This window comes from Rattus norvegicus, chromosome X (assembly GCF_036323735.1).
Source record: "Rattus norvegicus strain BN/NHsdMcwi chromosome X, GRCr8, whole genome shotgun sequence".
NCBI classification, from domain to species: domain Eukaryota; kingdom Metazoa; phylum Chordata; class Mammalia; order Rodentia; family Muridae; genus Rattus; species Rattus norvegicus.
The window spans coordinates 100,930,725-100,951,986 of NC_086039.1; positions in this window are offsets into that span (position 1 = coordinate 100,930,725).

The window sequence follows — 21,262 nt, forward strand, 5'->3', positions numbered from 1 at the left end:
TAATGTTCCCCCAGCACTCCAGAACACTATGTATCAAATAAGATGAAGTCTCTTGTGAAATGCCAAACTACTCTAAGCAGGAGTTCAAATATGTCTATACGAAATAATCAAGATGCAAATTCAATCTCCATAATTAAGATGTAAGAAACTACACAACTTAATTTGGGATGCCTATTTTCATTATGTTCTTGGCTAATTTTACTTCTCGGCAAACATTCTCTCAGATATTAACCAGGAACTTTGCATGTGCACGATGCCTGTTCTGAGGACAGAGGATATATGTAAGACGAAATACAGAAACTGTAACCTCCTGTTTCAGAAATGTAGTATTCTGATTGAAGTGATAAAACTCGTGCAAATAGCAATAAGACAAAATTAGAAACCTTCAAAGCCATATTTCTTAGTAAAGTACTGACCAAGTGAAGAACTAGGGAAGGTAGGTGGAGACGAGGAAGACTTCAGAAAGCATATGGTGTTTGCATTGGAATTGTTGTGGTACGTACATAGTGAATATGGAAAGAGAAAGCTCATTCCAATTCAACATCAAGTTTCACTGGAACTTACCAGCTACCTATTGCTCCTGGAACAATTCACCACTTAGTGGTTTAAGGCAATGCAAGTTTCTTATATTATGGTTTAGGATTTCATAAGTCTCCCCGGCTATCCCTGAGCTGAAATCAAGGTAGTAACAGATGTGGATTCCTCCTGGGAAACTTCTGTTTCTGTATCTTTTCCACCTTCTAGAGGCCATCTCGATCTCAACATTTTCATTCTATCTATATCACTCTTCCCTCCTACTCAATATTATCTCTCCCCTTCCTTTTTGCCCTGTATCATGGAGATCCTGAAGCTTTGATCAGCAGGACTGGCCCTTTCACATATCCCAACCAATTGCAGAGGGTATAGATTTTGGGGTGGGCCAACTCAGAGCCCTGTATCTTGGCTTGGGTGGTAACTGAACTGGTCAGTGCACCAGTTTTCCCTGACCTTCACCACCACGGAGCGCTCCCCAGCACTGCTCTGGGTAGACCACCCAATGTCCCATCAGTAGGAGGCAGGGTCAACAATTCTGCTCTCCTGCCACTGGGGCCTGATCGCATGAACCCCTGCTTCCAGAATGAACTCCATAGTGGTAAGAATATGTAAGAGAATGGATACTTGGGCACAAGGAAAAAGAAAAGAATGGTAACATGAATGGGACATTGCTTCCCATGCCTGCAGTATTGTCTCGTGTCTAAGAAATAAGTTTGAACATTGTGTAGGCCACTGCAGCCAGAAACTGAGAAGACACTTTCTTTTTATTTATTGGAAATATTTTATTTACATTTCAAATGTTATTCCCTTTCCAGGTTTCCTGGACGTAAGCCCCCCTATCCCCTCCCCTTCTTCTATAAGGGTTTCCCCCTCCCCAGCCCCTCCCCCAACATTCTCCTACTCTGAGGGGTCCAGCTTTGGCAGGAACAAGGTGAAGACATTTTCTTGAAGGTTTCATTTGGGAACTGCATGGTAAAGCAGTTCCATTTGATATGATGACGCTGCGGCATGTACACTGAGGTAAAAGACCACTCGCCATTTTCCCAGAAACCCATGGCTTAATGAAGAACGCAGAACATTTCCTATCAGTTTGCTTCATGTTCTTGGCTATATGACTTTATTTGGCCAATTGGAGATGTTAGAGGAGAGGCCAAAGAAGAGGTGGCTAGATGCTTAGTTCCAATTCATCAGACATGCAGACCAATAGGATTTTAGATTTATGGTATATGACAAGCCCATTCTCAATTTTTATCCTCACGTTGGTGAACCTTGAAGAAATTTGAATGACCTCGGTAACATCTTTTCCACAGTATGCTTCCAACTACAAAAATTACTTGATTTCCTTAGGAAGTTATTTGTGGATCCAGAAGAACCTAAAGCTGAACCTAAAGAGAGACACAAAATAAGTGTAGAAAGTTAAGACTTACCCCCAATGTGGAAGACGAAAGCATATTAAGACATGGAATGATGAAAGATTCAGCTACAGGACTAAATGTATTTGTGAATACCCCCACAGGAAAAAGAAACAAAGATAAAAAGAAAAACAAGAAATAAAAACTAACACACCTTCACTGCCCTAGACTTTCTTACTCTTACTTGGTCTTTCATCAAGTTAGTCTTTCTGATAATGTGGGTACTCATCACAGTCATCAGAACTGTAGATTATATATGCAGCTTATCACTCCCCATCTCAGTAGTAGTTTTCATAATCACAATTCAGGAGGAAGTAAAGTCTGACACTGTACATGTGAGCAAAGTTTACAGTTAGTCTGTAGAGAAAACTTAGACACCATGAACTAAAGCTTCTCTTTGGCCTGAGCTCCCACTTTATAACCTATTCTAAGGGAAAGGGAAGAAAAAAAGTGCGTATCTCCACATTGGATGAATTTGAAAGAAAGTACTTTTCTGAGATATCTATTCCATTTCTTTTAGCTGTAAAAATATTCATTGAAATACATGCTATTGTTTTATTCGTTTTCTTTCATTTTTTTTCTTCCAAAAGCACTGAAACCCCAATGATAGAGTCACCATGGTCAGAGTGAGTCCTATACATATAGAAAATAGGAACCCTCTACCTCGTTTTTGAATAATAGTTTTAATAAATTCACAGTTTGGTCATAGAAATAATAGCACAAATGCTTATTTGAATTATTCTTCAAATATGTTCTTTGAAGAAAGCGAGGCCATTTAATGGATGCTTTTCCACTAGACATGTAACAGTGAAAAAGTATTTGGGGGGATTACTGGACACTGACTTTTAGATTATAATAATCCCTTGGGAGCCATCAGTTAGAGGAGGGTCATGTAGCCTTTAAATAATAAGTGAGCTATTGACTGAAGCCAGCATGATGGTTCATCTAATGAAACCTTAAGACTTGAGTTTAGCTCTCAAGTTCCTGAGTTAAATAGATATCTTTAATAGGAGGCAGGATTTGGATGTATCTATGCAAGGAAAGGACTATTTTGATGGGAGGTCAAATTTCAATTTAAATATCTTATTTTACTGTGTGCTGATCAAAGTACCAAAGCTCAAGCAAAAGAGTCACAGCGGTCATAAAAGGACATATAACATAAAGTATAGGTGGTATCTGTCCAGAAAGGTTGGGTACATATAAGTGGAGACAAATATAATATGGAAGACATACTTTACAAAAGGCTTTAATTCTTTACATCTATTGTTTTTGGGTTTTTATTATTTTGCTCTCTCTCTCTCTCTCTCTCTCTCTCTCTCTCTCTCTCTCTCTCTCTCTCTCTCTCTCTCTCTCCTGTCAATACATATTCAGTTTTCAGTACACTTGGCTTTCACAGACAGAATGGTATATGTGATATTCTGCTCTGGGCTTGGAGAAATGAATAATACACCCTTCCTATTCTTAAGCAAGGCACCATCTAGCAGTGGTGAAATGCATGAAGGCAGACAATATGGGAAATAGGTATATTTTAAAAGCAGGATCACTAATCATTCTCCCTGACCCACCTGAAACAAAAGCGCCAGGAAACTTCATGACCTAAACCTTTCTTGTACTTGGAGAATTCTACATGAAGGATCAGAAACTTAAGTATATTCCAGGCAAAACAAACAGAAATGCATGAACACAATGCATTTCTAGGCACCATAGACACCTTGGTAGCCAAACTCTGTTCAGCTACCTAATAGAAGATTATACTATATTATTGGGGAATATTTAATAAAGGAGCCACTTACAAATATTTGAAGATGGACTTCAAACAATCAACAGCATTCTGGAGCAAATAATATTTGGTTACTTACTATAAGCTTTGGGGAAGAAGGCTCAATGAGTATTCGAACCCAGTATAAGAAGACAACCCATCTGCACCTGTGCGGGGCAGAACCCCAGAATAAATAAAATAAAATAAATCTCCTAAGCACACTTCGAACTTCTCTCCAATATGATGATAAGAACATAGCCAAATGAGACCACAAGGTCAGAGGGCATTTTAAAAGGATACACAGAAGGAAAGAAACATAGAAAGTACAGGTGTAGGAAGAAATGGAGATATATAGCACATGTCCAGTGTTGCATTGTTTCATCTTCATTTTGTAATTATGAGACAAAATCATAGGAAAGTTCCGAAAATTTTTCAAACTGATTTAGACATGCCATGGGGTAACAGGATAGGGGAAACATTTAACAGATATTCCAGTCAATAATACTGATGTGTAACTAACTGAATACATGACTGCTAGAAAACCTTTAACCTGTAAAGTATCCAGAGCCATACTTTGTGAATTAAATGTATGATGTATGATAAAGTTGTAGTTATAGGTGTGTCATAGCTAGAATAGAGACCTGAAGAAATGACACTCCTTTTGTGTGTGACTCTCTAAAGGTGATAGTAAAGAAGAGACTCTGGTTGGTTGTTCAGACTCTGAGAGCCACAGGGTCCAGTTTAGTTTACTCTCTTGGTCTTCCCATGAGGTTCCTATCCCCTTTGGGGCCTTTAATACTCCCTCCTATTCTTCCATAAGAGTCCCCAAGTTCTATCTACTGTTTGGCTGAAGAAGGGTCACAGCTTATACTATTGCTTCTTATAGATATATGTTCTCTTCTTTAGACTCAACAAACAGACTAGTTATCCCAATCTTACACGGACTTTAATTGTACATGGGTTAAAATTCAGCCATTTTAGGTAAATATTGATTTGAACATAGAACACATTCCAAAGATTCTTACAAGGTAACTCCTAAGGGAACATTTTCCATAAAGCAGTTCACTGACTATTCATTCTACAATTTTTACTGACTAAGTATTATATCGATTGTAAAACTAAATGGATAACAAGTTTTATATGATATGATCCCTTCCAGATGTGTAACTAAAAGACTAGAGGGTGAAATATATAATAAGCCAATAAACAAGTATAGAATATTTTCAATATAAGAAAACATCTTTCTGTAGCAAATAAGAGAAAGGAGCTAGATTAGAATGATCAATCAACAATTACCCTCAACACTCCAGCAGCGAATACGTTCCTAATACTTTGCTGTCACTGCTGAAAGCACTTACTTCATGGGTATACAGGATATAAATAGAATTGCATTTATCTAGGACAGAAATGCACATGAACTAGGATTTAAGGATGAATTCCTTGGAATAATGTAATTATGAAAACTTTTCTACATGGTTCTTGATGTTCTAGCAATCGAAAGGAACTAAGCGAGCCCATGTGTATGTGGCGTCTCTTCCATTTAATTACACCTACGTGAGGAGAGCATTGCACAGAAACTTTGAATCTTGACCACATATCTTTCCAAAATTGTGTAAGGGTGGAGATTCTATCAAACAGACTGTGGGTTTTATGATTTTTAGTACTTTTTTAAAACACCCACATAAATTGTCTCACGGGGCTTCTACATATTCTAGAAATATAAAGTGGGCTGAATTTGAAAGATAATTTCAGTATCAATTTTAAATGAAACTCAGAACATGAATATATTTCTTAAATGTGCATCAGAATCTGTTAAACAATATAAAGACATATTAAGGAAAACTCAGTTCCTTAATGTCAGGCACCAGCATAGGCAGATTTTAATAAAAGTACAATATCCCTACTTTTTTCCACTACAACTTTGCCAGGTTGTTGCTGACAGATATTTAGTATCAGGTCAATCATAACTTGGAGACATGTTTAAATTTTGTTTTTAGTGAGATGGGATGAAAATAAATGCACCTGAATCTTGGAAAGCAGTCATAACTGAGAGTTCTGACTCTATCTGCAGCCCTCTACCACACAAGAGTGCAGACATTTCTAACTTAACAACATGCTAAGATCAGATTCAAATAAAAGATACATTCATCCTTCTTTTGGCCTGTGAGCCATAAAATGAAACAGTTAATGCTGAGTTCTTAACCTCTCATCCAATTGCTTCAAGCAACTCTATATATGACTTGATGAACATTTTTTTAACGTTATAATTGCTAAATGGAGGTCACACTAAGGTTCTGGAGCTGACTCATTAGGACACATATCAGACTGATATTTTGTTCTCACGCTTTCGATTGGTCCTCCACTCTAGAGGAAATTATCTGTTTTCCAAACCAACATCTGGAATGAACATTAAACTTACTAAAAGAACTTGGTTTTTACAGAGAGTAGAATTAAGCAGTTAAAAGGAATGCAGTTAGTTACATGCCAGATTGGGTTTTATTTTGCAACCATACAAAAAACGCCATCAAACAGTGAGAAAAACTGGAGTTTTTCTCCAGTGCTGAAGTCATCCTGGATCTCTGCCAGCATTTTAGCCTCAGCATGTCCTGTCCTTCTATATCCCTGCTGCCCACTTCCTAGATCCCCCTCTAAGTAGTGCTAAATGTGCAAGGAAAATAGTTCTTAGGTTTTTTTTTTGTTGGTTAGTGGATTTGGAAGGAAAATTGGAGTTTGGAATATTTGGCCAGGAGTGAGTACTGAGGAAAAATATTAGCAACCATGAAATACTCGTTGGGTTTTTCTGACCCAAAAGTCTCTATATTAACCGACAAAACCTTTTCCAGTCATTTCTGTTCTCACACTCTTGGCAAACAAAACCCATTTGCTGACATCCCCTAACCCAGCGAAAACAATTATAAAAAGTACATTTTACAGTGAATGTACTGTCCAAACTCAAGCTCCAAGAATCACTATCAAAATACACTAAGGTGGCCAACAGTGATACAGAACCATAGATATCATCCCATTAAACACACAAAATATAAATAGCTTCTCTTATTAAGTTTTTACTGTGTAGTTGAACCTGCATTAAATAATTAGTATGCATCATTTTAATTTTCATAATAGCCGTATGAGTTAAGTACCATTGATAATCCCATTTTATAATTAAGAAAATGAGGTAACAACATGTAATTTTCCCAAGGTCACACAACTAGTAAATGACAGAACTACAATTTTGACTGATTCTAGACCATACATTCTTTCTGCAGTCCTGCCTAGACAGTCTTTCTTAGTATGCTACAGTGCCTCTCTACTCACCTACAGGGCCAGCAAGACAATAGAGCATGCACACAAAGTAAACTTTTTGTATGGCCTCTTCTTCACTAGAGGAAAACTAATCAGTATTTTACTCCTAGCGTGTCTTCCTTGCTTTTCTCAAAAAATAATTATCCTTTCTCAAGTCTTCGCATCTCTGCACCTTATCAGAAGAAACGAGCTATTTTCTGTTCTCTGTCCTTAAACTTGAAACCTGTTTTGACCCTTCTTGATGTCTTAATACTCTAACATTAATGTGTTTTATCAAAATCGATCAATTCCCCCCTGTGTTTTATGTCTTCTCTGAGAAGAGTTCCCATTACTGCCTTTTGATTCTCTTCTTGCTACCCGACACCATACAAATGCTCCCATGAATGAACCTGTGAACATATAACCCAGAACTAATAGCAGTCTCTCACAGGGCTCTGTAGTAGGCATTTGTGTACTCAGACACCTGGTTTACCTACCCAAATGTAAACATTAGCACTCCACATTTGATACCACATCTCAGTTTATATAGAGTATTTAATCAATGAGAGTCATATCGTGCCTGATTCTGCTCACAGTGGTTGGTGAATACACTATTATAAAGCGACGGAAGGAGTTTCTTGGCTGAATTACTTAAGAATGTCAAGGCAGAAGTTGAATCCATCTGTTTATACAGCTGAATACCACCCATCTGAGTACACAGCTAGGAGAGATGTTGACTAGTACTCCTACCCCAAATGTGTATTTGCATGATTTCCTATGGGGTGGATCTGCTCCTAAGACATAGTCTCTTGCTTAACTCTCATTCATGCATGCAGTGATACAAAGTAGTTAAGGGGAAAATGATTTGCATCCAATCAGAATCTGAACCATGACTCCATCGTTTATTGGTTGTGATCTTGGACAAATCACTGTACTTCCTTAAAGTTAAGTGCTGCATAAAGATTTCTGGTGGAGTGGATGTGGGTGTGTACATGGTCCTGTGTTTCTGTGTTTCTGCTTATTTTGGGGGTGGGGGGTTGGCTGTGTAGGTGAGGCAGTGCAGGTATTTATGTGCTCATGCACTTGAAGCCCAGAGATCAACATCACATATTGTTCCACGTGAGCCTTGTTTTTTGAGATAGAGTCTCTCAGTGAGATCTGGGGCTCACAAATTTAGCTAGGCTGATTGACAGAAAATCACAGCAATCCATCTGGCTCTGCCTTTCCAGTGTTCACATGTGCTTAACAGCATTCTTAGGGTTCTAGGGCTAGAGCTCGTCCTATTGCTTAAAGTCAAGACATAAACTACAATGCCATCTTCTTTTTTGTTGGATATTTTATGTATTTACATTTCAAATGTTATCCCCTTTCCCCTTCTCCCACTTCCCCTCCCCCTTCCCCTGCTTCTATGAGGATGCTCCCACTCCCACCCACCCACTCTCAACACCCTGGCATTTCCTTATATTGGTAAAATGAGCCTGCATGGGACCAAGGGCTTCTTGCCACTGATGCCAGATAAAGTCATCCTCTGCTACATACACGGCTGTCCCTGTGTACTCTTTGCTTGGTGGTTTAGTCCCCAGGAGCTCTGGGGGATCTGGTTGGTTGATATTGTTGTTCTTCCTATGGGATTACAAACCCCTTCAGCTCTTCCAGTCCTTTAACTCCTCCATTGGGTTCCCCGAGCTCAATCCAATGGTTAGGTACAAGCATTCTCATCTGTTTCAGTAAGGCTCCGGTAGAGCCTCTCAGGAGACATCCATATTAGGCTCCTGTCAGCAAGCACTTCTTAGTGTCAACAATAGTGACTGGATTGGTGGCTGCATATGACAAATTCATTTCGAATAACAAAAAACACAGGACAGCAAAAACTATCCTCAACAATAAAAGAACTTCTGGGGAAATCACCATCCCTGACTGCAAGCAGTATTGCAGAGCAATCCTGATAAAAACTGTCTGATATCAGACAGAAACAGGCAGGTAGATCAATAGAATAGAACTGAAGACCCAGAAATGAACCCACACACCTATGTCACTTGATCTTTGACAAAGGAGCTAAAAATCATTCAATGGAAAGAAGACAGCATTTTCAACAAATGATGCTGGTTCAACTGGAGGTCAGCATGTAAAAGAATGCAAATCAGCCCATTCTTATCACCCTATACAAAGCTGTATGCTTAACATCCACTTTCTTCATCTTCAGAAATAGTAAGAACATCTACTTCATAAGTTCATCATTCCTTCAAACAATGCACAGTGTGTAGAGTACTCTTGTAACATTTGACATATTGTAATTGAGAAATGATCCTTATTGTGTACCACATATGTTTAAGTTATCAATAACTTCAGCAAAAACCTTTGGAGGTCTTCAAGACAAAACAGAAAAACTGAGGCCATTATCCTTGCCAACATGGTCCAGTCCCAGTCTAATTGATGTCAGAAAAGAACAGCCCACAAATGTTTTGGGTAATTGAATTTTAAAAACCAGAGGAGAAAATTATAAGAACACATGTAACAAAATGCTCTTAATTCTCCTTGTAATGAAACAGAATAAAAGTGGATCATTAAAATCTTTCATTGAGAAATCAAGTAGCTCTCATATTAACACATGCACAACAATAACTTTGGCATGACTTGAGCCTGTGAATATGAGTGGCAAAATGCAAATGCCAAAGGAGAAATCAGTTCCATTATTAATGTTTTTTCTTTTGTCTACTGAATTCTGGAGTTATTTTATTTAAATTCAATGTTTGTATGTAATCTTGCCTGTGCTTGGCATTCTTCAATAAAAAAAAAAAAATACGGTTCAGCAGAACAAAAAGAAAATCTAGTAATTATGGCTGTAGCTACAATGTTTGTTAAAATTCAAAAGCAGACAATAGGAATGGTTGTTTAGTTACTGAAATTCAAAAAAACAAAAACCATCTCCCTTTTACCCTTTTGTTGAACCTGGCCCAGTGAAAAAGGATTCTAGCCCAATGAAGCCACGCTGATGTGTGCCTCTTCTTAAAATATTGTTAAAGGTGCAAAACAGATTTTCCAAAGCAAATTTGGTATTGAGGATTTTTTTCTCTATTGATGAACCTGCAAGCCTCTGTGTGCCAACACACAAGACGGGTGAAAATATGATCATAAAAAGTGTGTTGGCAACTCCCCCACTATACTTTATTAATTCCAGGATGTACTTCTGTAGGGCTTCAGTATTTTTCGTGCTCTTATGAAGAGACTTCAAGACATTTTGATATTTATTTGATATTTATCACTCTACAAGTGATAAAACAGCTAGCTAAGTTTTATTGGAGCAAAATGTAATGTCACTTTTGTGCCAACACAAGTTTGTGGTCACATATTAACTCACTCAGTGAATAATATTCAGTGCCTGCATTCTGGGAAGACAGGAGTGAACGTCAGCGATGTAATCCATAACTTAATAGGTCTCACAGTATCTTTGGTATGAACAATAAACAAGTAAATAAGTAGATGTTTAGTTGTAGCCTGTAAGCAAGGGATAAAGAAAATGAAGCAGGGCTCCACTGTTGCAAATTCCAAAGGGAGGAAAAATGTTTCTGGAAAGGCACAAATCCACTGGAGAAATGTTCCAGTTTAACCACTTCAACAATGAATTGACCACCTTAAAGCATGAAGATTAATGGCCTCGGTGAGTTTAGCCCTGATATTGTACCTGCTCAGAACATTTAATTTAACTTACAAAAATTTAGCAATGAGAAAAAAAATGTGTTGACATGCTTGGTATCACAAAAGCCCTCATTTATTTCATGTGACACATAGGAAAAGATCAGCTTTGAGCTCCCCTCCTCCTCCCACAAGGATTGCTATTTAATTTCAGAAAACATTCTCTTAGTCCCACAACATAGGGAAGTGTAAATAAAAGCACTCTTCTGCCATCCCTCAACTGTTAATCACGTTTTCAAACCCTCCCCATAGCTCCAAAACCCATGCTTTAAAATGGAAACAGTCTACAATTTCTGATTCTTTCTCTTTCCTCCTTTTTCTTGTTTCATTAGTCATTTCTGTTTCTGGCCTGTAGGGTTTTGGGTTTATTTGTTTGTTTGCTTGCTTGTTTTTTTTCTCTTTATATTTCAAGGGAATATTGGTCATAACTATAAAATAAAGCATCTGAAGCTGCCAACTATGTAAGGCGTCAGTCAATCTGTTTGGCTGCTCTAAGGAATGAAGCCACCTAAAGTCTTTGCCTTTGTTGTACTTGTTGATATTGCTCAGCACATCCTTGCTCACAGAAAAGGCAATTTGTTGTGGTAGTGCTTGATTTCATTCTTGGAGCAGTAAAATGATCAAATTCTGACAAATCCATGCTGTTATATAAAATCATGGTAATTCATCATCTTGGGACACATTTCCTGGCATTTGCAAAGGGTCACTGCCCCGGATCATGCTCTTCTCTCATTTCTTCTGAACTCTTTCAAAAACAGTGATCATATTGTTTATTACTGGCATTCCAGAAAATGACAGCTTTCCTTCAGTGCCCTCCTCCCAACCCTATACTGCACTACTTTGCTGCTTCTATTCTTTGTACCATAGCCAATCAATAGCTTCTTATTAGAGGAAGCCGCAGTGACCTACAGTGAGGGCTGGGGTATCTGCAGTATAAGAAAAAGCAAATGTTCAGGCCCAGATTCAGGGCTTTGCATTGGCCCATCCTAACATCCACCCTGTCGATGAACTACTGGAGTCTATGAAGGAGTCAGTCCTACAGATACCAAACTACAGAATCTCCATGACACAAGGCAAAAACAGGATATCCACAAGGAGTCCCAATGAGGTTCCAGTATCGATAGGGTAGCAGAAGTCAAAGGCCTCAAACCAGACCAATGACTCATTGCAATGAACATTTAAAACTAGAGAGGTATAGACAAAAGGGTAGACTATGCGACACACTTTAACACACTACAGCTTCCACAATGAGATTTTTTTGCCACTATTGGGGGTTGCAAGGGTGGAAGGCACACACAGGGAGGGGAAATTGTGTGATTAGAGTGCATGATGTGAAATTCATAAATAACCAATAAAAAGTGTTTTTAAATATAAAAAAATATGTTTATGTAATGTTCATAGTTTTTTATTTGATTGAATATTTTAAAAGTAATTTAAAACAAATAGATATTCTTTCAAGTATGTCTGACAACAGAACTAGACCGAGAAGTGATAAGATAGGTATGATGCAAAATTATATATTTAGTGATGTTTTTAAAACTAAGACTAAGTTCTGTAATTTCAGGAAGTAGCTATTAGGTTCCAGCTGTGTGCTCAATAAGTTGATCTTTTAATATGTTCTTAAAAACCCTCCTTAATATTTGTTCCTTCATCTGAAAAGAACAGTGAGGAAAGCCCCAGAACCATTACTTATCTGTTTGCCAAATTCCTGTGCTATTGTTTTATACTGAAGAAAAGTTGAAATAATATTTCTCACATAAACCATGCATTGGATTTGTAAACCATAAAAATAAAAGAGTGGAAATCCTGTAGCTCATATTTAGCAATATTATTGGCTATGCAGAGATTGTTGTTTTCAATATAGTGGGAAATGGTATTTCATAAATTGGTATTCCAAATAAATTTAAGCATTTGCCCTAGGTAACAAGCCAATTGGACAGCCATTCTCCTTAGGTAATTGGCCTCTGTTGAATGTGTCCTAAAAATCAATGAAAGAAAGACATGCCTCTCATTTCAATTCACACAATAGTCATCCAATCCTAGAGTTGGTGATGTAAGGAACGCCTGCACATGGACCAGGAAGAAGCTCCTTTATGGGCTTTCTGAAAATGTGCGTGCTTTTATGAAAAGCTTAACAGCGGGCCAGCCTAAGAACACAAGAAACAGGGAGACTTTGAATAGTCTTTTGAAAGCTGTTCCTTTCAAAAAAAAAACTAAACTGATGAAAAAGGAGAATGAAATGAGGGGATGGATGCCTGGTAGGGTGTTAACACAATCACTCAACAAACAGCAGCAGCAGGTTTCACAGGAGGCAGAAATCAAGGGATTAACAACCTTGTCCATCCACACATGAATCTGTAATGTAAAACAGCTTTGGGCAAACTAATCAAGGTTTGAGGTTGATCATGAGGTCACTAAAGAGGTAGTTTGGGAATTCTCTTTCCAGGACACTCCAAATTAAACTAGATACAAAGATTGTTTCTTATCGTAGGGATAAAAATGTCTTTAAAATATTAGAGAAATAGATATGTAACATACAACTTAATTGCATGAAAGAGTATCTTGCTACAGTTTTAAGGCAAGTCTCCCAGACCCAAATAATTACCCCTTACCTTGTTCTCTATGAGAGCTAGCTACAAGAAAATAGTGAGTTTAGGGGAAAGCTCTTGATAAATTTTCTAGAGTTTGCAAATCTGTTATTCAAAACTTTCGATGTATAATAACCAGAATGGCCTGACTTTAACTCTAATATGTGAATCATCTTGCTGTTCCAAGGTTTAGTTGATAGTGATTGTTTGAGGAGGATAGACACTCCTTCAAGCTCACCATTCTTTTTCCTGTGGTCTAATTGTGATCTCACACCTCCTTCATATGTTTAAATCCTAATAATAGAAGTTATTGTATTAGGAGGTGAGGACCTTTGAAATATCATAAGGTCGGAGCCCTTGTACGTGAGATTAGAGCCCTTAAATGAAGCTCCAGATAGCACTCTTGCTTCTTCAGACATGTAGGATACAGCGAGAAGGTACTGCTTTGGAGCCAGAAAGAGGGCCTTCATCAGACTTGGAACCTGTTGGGGCTTTAGTATGGTACGTTGCAGCTATTTAAAAGCTACACAGTCTGTGACATCTTTTATAGAGTCCAGACGAACACATATCCCTATTAATTTCACTATTCAATTAACTTAAATTCTGTACTTAAAACATCAAAGTACTTTGCATAACATAAAAGAATACACATTGAAAATACAATGTAAAGTAGTCTTATCATTACAACTTTTCTGTAACCTTGTCATAAAAAAAATCCTTAAAGTATGTATCCTCACAATTTTACTGTCAGTATTGATAGTTAAAATGAATGCCTGAACACTTTTTTAAATGTCATCCTTATTAAAAATGAGTGTGTTTGTCCATTGAAAGCATGGTAACCTACCTCTGTCAACTCCAAACACAGGAGGAAGTTTGAGTGAGCTTCAAATATGGGCAGAATGAGAGACAGCCTCTGCAAAGTGCTAACGTTTAATTATAGAACTCCCATTAGACTAAAGAGGCTGTTCTACAAAGATGCTGTGTGGTTGCACTGTTAGCGACTTTAGTGACAACTGAGTACTAAATTGGAACTCAAATGGGATCTTTAATACAAAAGTCACCTTTGTGAGTGACAATCCAGCTGGCCAAGGGTTACCCGTAAAGACTCACTTAACATTTTATTTTTATAATATGTGCAATGTACTCAATTCAGGAGTGTCCTTTTTGATATGAAACACACAGAGTTGAGGTACATAAAATTAATCATTCCTTTGCGCTTAAGCATTTTCACTAATAATTCTGTGTGAAGTGAAATTTTGAACAGATTAGAAATATAGCAATAGTGGAAACCACTGTTTGAAATTGCTAAAAATAGTGAACCCAATCAATAGATCCCTTATGTTTCTTCAGATGGATATTTATCTTGATTCATATTAAAATCAAACCATTGAATCATCAAATAACATGATCTGTCACATCCAGTCAAATATACTAGTGCTCAAGGTAAAAGGTATATCTCCTAATCAAACCAGCCGACAAAATAAAACTTTGTCCAGAAAAGTTCTAAGTTTGAATTCCCCAGGAGTACACGCTAAGAAAATGATCAAGTAGCTCCTAGGAAACACACAGTTAAAAGGAAAAGGGACACTGAAAAGATGAAAACAAACAAACAAATGAAAAAAAAAAAAAACCAAGATGATAAGGGGAACAATCCTGTTGTGGAACTCCAGAGACATTCATACCACCTGAAGGATAAAGGAAACTGAAATGTGTATGCATGAAATTCCTTTTATGTACGAATTGAAGGACACCTTAGGGGAGCATTATTGCTTGGGCATTCCAAGATTGCATCACATTAAGAACAATCATTCTCACAAGCACACACCTACTGAAATCTGAGTTTCAACTTTGGGTCCAAATTCAGTACAATTTATTTACATTGAACTCTACTGTTGCTCTGCAAGGGTCTATAAAATGGTAACAACAAGGATGGTATCAATCAATATAGAACACTTAAGTGATAAACATGTATTCACATACTTTTAAACTTTTCAATATAAATCTTCTTCACTCCACACATCCCAAAAGTACTTTATGTACATAGGAAACCATTTTAATAGTAACTATCATTTTGTGTAGAAAGTAGACGGTCAAGAAATATGAATGGATCAGCACCATAATCTGTTATACACTGACACCCTGATCTAAGAAACTGCAATGTAAGAATAACCTGGGTTTTTTTCAGAAATGCAGAGCATAAAACTCATGCTCTGAGGTAAGCACATTATGATTTAAGAGGCACTCTGCTACAAAATAATATAGATGAGATATAGATAGATAGACAGACAGATAGAGTGAATGAGTCATACACACAAACACACACACACACACACACACACACACACTTTAATCAAATAGAATCACGAACATTTGGAGCTGATTTGAGAAAAAGAAGGAAAAGACTCATATGAACTAAGAACATATTAGCTGAGTGGAACAGGGAAACAGGTGAGGTGAGCTAACTGAGCCTGACCAGTACCCTTCTCTCCTCCAAATGCGATTCCCCACGATCATCCCTAGCACCGAAACCCGCTGCACTTTTCCTTTCTCCACGCCCACATCTTCTGCATATCCCACAGAACATCCTATTCTAACCTTTGTACCACACTCTAGGTCACTTTATCCCAGCCCCCAAATACAGCAGGCACCCTTTGCTAATGCAAGGATCTAGTCTCCCAGGGAAACAAGTAGACTGAAGGCAGACACACAGAACTTCTACTGCTCCTGAGATTTAATAACTGAGTCTCATGCCTAACTCTGTAACAGGAAACCTACTGAAATCTTCCTTTTTTCTCTGACCCATCCCCAACAGATCACAAAGATCTTCTCCTCCAACCATCTCTCCCCAAGTAACTCAGCCTCCAACACCAGCAGATGTTCCCTTGCGAACACAGCAACCAGAAAAAGGGGCAACACACAGCCATCATACTTCCTGAAAATCTCAAGAGAAAACAGAAAAGAAAAAAAGAAAAAACAAAAAACAAAAACAGAATACCCACCAAACAAAGTCAAATCCAGAAATTAGGACTTAAAACTTTAATCATCCCAAACCCAGATGCTGAGACATCAGCATAAGAACAAAATCTATAACAGCCAGAGCAATATGTCTCCACTGGAAACCAGCTATCCTAACACAGCAGGCCCTGGCTATTCCAAGATAGCTGAAGCACACAAAGAGGAACCTTTAAAACCAACTATATGAAAATAAAAGCGGTCCATAAAATGTAAATTAATAAATCCCTCAAAGAAAAGCAGGAAAACACAAACAATTGAAGGAAATGAGTGAAACCCTTAAAGAAATCCAAGAAAACATATAAACAGTTGAAGGAACAAATAAAACCATCCAAGTCATGAAAATGGAAATAGAAGCAATAAGAAACTGAAGGAATTCTGGAAATAAAAAAATTAAAAATACAAGCAGGAACTTCAGAGAAAAACTTTACCAACAGAATACAAGAGAAAATGGAAGGAAAATGTTCAGCATTAAAGATACAATAGAAGAAATGGATACAGTGGGTTCTGGTCTGCTCCCTGAACTGAACTGAATAGGTCAAACAGCTCCCGGCACCCAAATCCAATGGGGAAGAGAGCTGGACACCCAGAAGTGTGGACACTCCTGAGAAATCAGAGGATACTGCTCTCTGCCCACATTCCCAACCCAAGAGGGAATCGCCTAGTGCCATCTGTGCAGCCTGGGTTCAAGAACCTAGGAACAGTCAGGGACAGGACCCTTCTAATTCCTGCCTGTGCTGAGAACTGAAAGACATCACTAGGAGTGCCTACACACCTTAGAGCAGAGGAAAGACCAACTTTTCTGCTCCAAGTGACCTGCCTGGTGGACTCAGGACACACAAAGGCAGAACTCATTTGGGACAGGGCACCTCTGGTTTCTAGCTGTGCCCAGAACAGAACTGATCTGATCCCACAGCTCCCTGTTCCCACATCCCATGGGGGAGAGAGCTGAACACCCATGAAATGTGGACCATCCTGAGACCGCAGAACAGACTGTCAATTCTGCCCACCTTTGTCCACAACCTTGGCCAAAGAGGAAACTGCATAGTGCCTCTGGACACAGGAATATAGGAACAGTAGGCTGCAGGTACCTGTGGTTCTGGTCTACTCCAAGAACTGAACTGAACTGGTCAAACAGCACCCTGCACCCAAATCCCGTGGGGGAGACACATGGACACTCGGAAATGCAGACATTCCTGAGAACTCAGAGGAGACAACTACATTCTGCCCACATTCCTGACCCAAGAGGAAACTACCTGGTGCCATCTGTGCTCCCTGGGCACAAGGACCTAGGAACAATCAGGGGCAGGACCATTCTGGTTTCTGCTTGCAATGAAAGTTGAAAGCCAGTCGCCAGGAGCACCTACACACCTGAGAGCAGAGGTCTCTGTTCCCAGATAAGGTTGAAAGAAAACATGTCTACAGGAGTGCTGACACAGAGGTGTATAGGATGGCCAAACCACGTTCAGAGACAGCAAGACAAGCTAACACCAGAGACAACCTGATGGCTAGAGGCAAGTGCAGGAACCTAAGCAAAAGAAAACAAGACTACTTGGCATCATCAGAGCCCAGTTCTCCCACCAAAGCAAATACTGGATATCCAAACACACAGGAAAAGCAAGAATTAGATATAAAATAACATTTTATGATGATGATGGGGGAATTTAAGAAGGACATAAATAACTCCCTTAAAGAAATACAGGACAATACAAGTAAACAAGTAGAAGCCCTTATAGAGAAAACACAAAAGTCCCTTAAAGAATTACAGGAAATGCAATCAAACAGGTGAAGGAATTGAAGAAAACCATCTAGGAATTAAAAATGGAAATAGAAATAATAAATAAAGAACAAAGGTAGACAACCCCGGAGATAGAAAACCTAGGGAAGAGATCAGGAGTCATGGATGCAAGCATCACAAACAAAATACAAGAGATAGAGGAGAGAATCTCAGGGGCAGAACATACCATAGAAAACATTGACACAACTGTCAAAGATAATGTAAAACGCAAAAAGCTTCTAACCCAAAACATCCAGGAAATCCAGGACACAATGAGAAGATAAACCTAAGGATAATAGGTATAGAAGAGAGTGAAGACTTACAACTTAAAGGGACAGTAAACATCTTCAACAAAGTTATAGAAGAAAATGTCCCTAATCTGAAGAAAGAGATGTCCATGAACATACAAGAAGACTACAGAAATCCAAATATATTGGACCAGAAGAGAACATTCTCCTGTAACAAAATAGTCAAAAACAAAATGCACAAAACAAAGAAGGAATGTTAAAAGCAGTAAGGGGGAAAGGTCATGAGACATATAAAGGCAGACCTATAAGAATTACACCAGACTTCTAACCAGAGACTATGAAAGCCAGCAGGTCCTGGGCAGATGTCATACAAACCCTAAGAGAACACAAGTGCCAGCCCAGGCTACTGTATGCAGCAAAACTCTAAATTAACATAGATGGAGAAACCAAGATATTCCAGGATGAAACCAAATTTACACAATATCTTTGCACAAATCCAGCCCTACAAACGATAATAGATGGAAAACACTAACACGAGGAGGGAACCTACACCATAAAAAAAAAAAGCAGTAAAGTAACCCCCTGGTAAAAAAACCAAAAGAAGACAATTACACAAACATAATTCCACCTCTAAATATGAAAATAACAGGAAGCAACAATCGCAATTCCTTAATATCTCTCAACATCAATGGACTCAATTCCCTAATAAAAAGACATAGACGAACAGACTGGATACATAAAGAGGATCCAGCATTTTGCTGCATACAGGAAACAGACCTCAGAGACAAAGGCAGACACTACCTCAGAGTAAAAGTAGGGAAAACAAATTTCAAAGCAAATGGTCCAAAGAAAGAAGGTGGAGTAGCCATTCTAATACCAAATAAAATCTACTTTCAAACAAAGTCATCATAAAAGATAAAGAAGGACACTTCATATTCATCAAAGGAAAAATTCAACAGGATGAACTCACAATCCTAAATATCTATGCTCCACATGCAAGGGCACCTACATTTATAAAAGAAACCTTTCTAAAGCTCAAATCACACATTGCACCTCACACAATAATAGGAGGAGATTTCAACACCCCACTCTCATCAATGGACAGATCGTGGAAACAGAAATTAAACAGACACAAAAAGAAACCAAAAGAAGTTATGAACCAAATGGACTTAAGAGACATTTATAGAACATTTCATCCTAAAACAAAAGGATATACCTTCTTCTCAGCACCTCATGGTGCCTTCTCCACAACTGACCATATAATCAGTCACAAAACAGGCCTCAACAGATACAAGAAGATAGAAATAATCCCATGCATCCTATCAGATTTCCATGATCTAAGGCTGGTCTTGAATAACAACAATAACGACAGAACGCCCACATACACATGGAAGAAGAACAATGGTCTATTCAATGATAACCTGGTCAAGGAAGAAATAAAGAAAGAAATTAAAGACTTCTTAAAATTTAATGAAAATGAAGAGAAAACATTCCCAAACTTATGGGACACAATGAAAGCTGTGCTAAGAGGAAAACTCATAGCTCTGAGGGCCTGCAAAAAGAAACAGGAGAGACCATACATCAGCAGCTTGACAGCACACCTAAAAGCTCTAGAACAAAAAGAAACAAATACACCCAAGAGAATTAGAATGCAGGAAATAATCAGACTTGGGACTGAAATCAACCAAGTGGAAACAAAAATGACTATATAAAGAATCAAAAAAACAGGAGATGGATCTTTGAGAAAGTCAAGAAGATAGATTAAAACCTTACCCAGAGTAACCAGAGGGCACAGAGGGTGTATCCAAATTAACAAAGTCAGAAATAAATAGAGAGACATAAAACAGAATCTGAAGAAATTAAAAGATGATCAGATCATACTACAAAAGCTTATATGCAACAAAACTGGAAACTATGGAGGAAATGGAAAATTTTCTAGACAAATTTTTCCAACTACCAAAGTTAAATCAGGAACAGATAAAACATCTAAACAATCCCATTATTCCTAAAGAAATAGAATCTGTTATTAAATGTATCCCAACCAAAAACAGCCCAGAAACAGATGGGTTTAGCGCAGAATTCTATCAGACCTTCATAGAAGCCTCATACCAATACTATCCAAGCTATTCCCCAAAATAGAAACAGATGGAGTAGTACCAAATTCCTTCTGTGAAGCCACAATTATTCTTATACTTAAACCACATAAAGAACCAATAAAGAAAGAGAACTTCAGACCAATTTCCCTTATGAATATCGAGGCAAAAAGACTCAATAAAATTCTTACAAACCGAATCCAAGAACATATCCAAATGATCATCCATGATGATCAACTAGGCTTCATTACAGGGATGCAAAGATGGTTCAATATACAGAAATCCACCAACATAATCCACTATATAAACAAACTCAAAGATAAAAACCACATGATCAGTTCATTATATGTTGAGAAATCATTTGAAAAAATTCAACATCCCTTCATGATAAAAGTCCCGGAAAGATCAGGAATTCAAGGCCCATACCTAAACATAGTAAAATCCATATACAGCAAACCAGTAGCTATCATCAAAGTAAATGGAGAAAAACTTAAAGCAATCTCACTAAAATCAGGGACTAGACAAGGCTGCCCACTCTCTCTCTACTTATTCAGTATAGTACTTCAAGGCCTAGCCAGAGCAATCAGACAATGATAGGATGTCAAAAGGGTATAAATTGGAAAGGAAGATGTTAAAATATCACTATTTGCAGATGATATGATAGTATATGTAAGTGACCCCAAAAATTCCACCAGAGAACTAGTAAACCTGATAAACAACTTCAGCAAAGTGGCTGGTTATAAAATTAACTCAAACAAATCAGTAGCCTTCCTCTATTCAAAAGATAAACAGGCTGAAAAAGAAATTATGGAAATGACACCCTTCACAATTGTCCCAAATAATATAAAATACCTTGGTGTG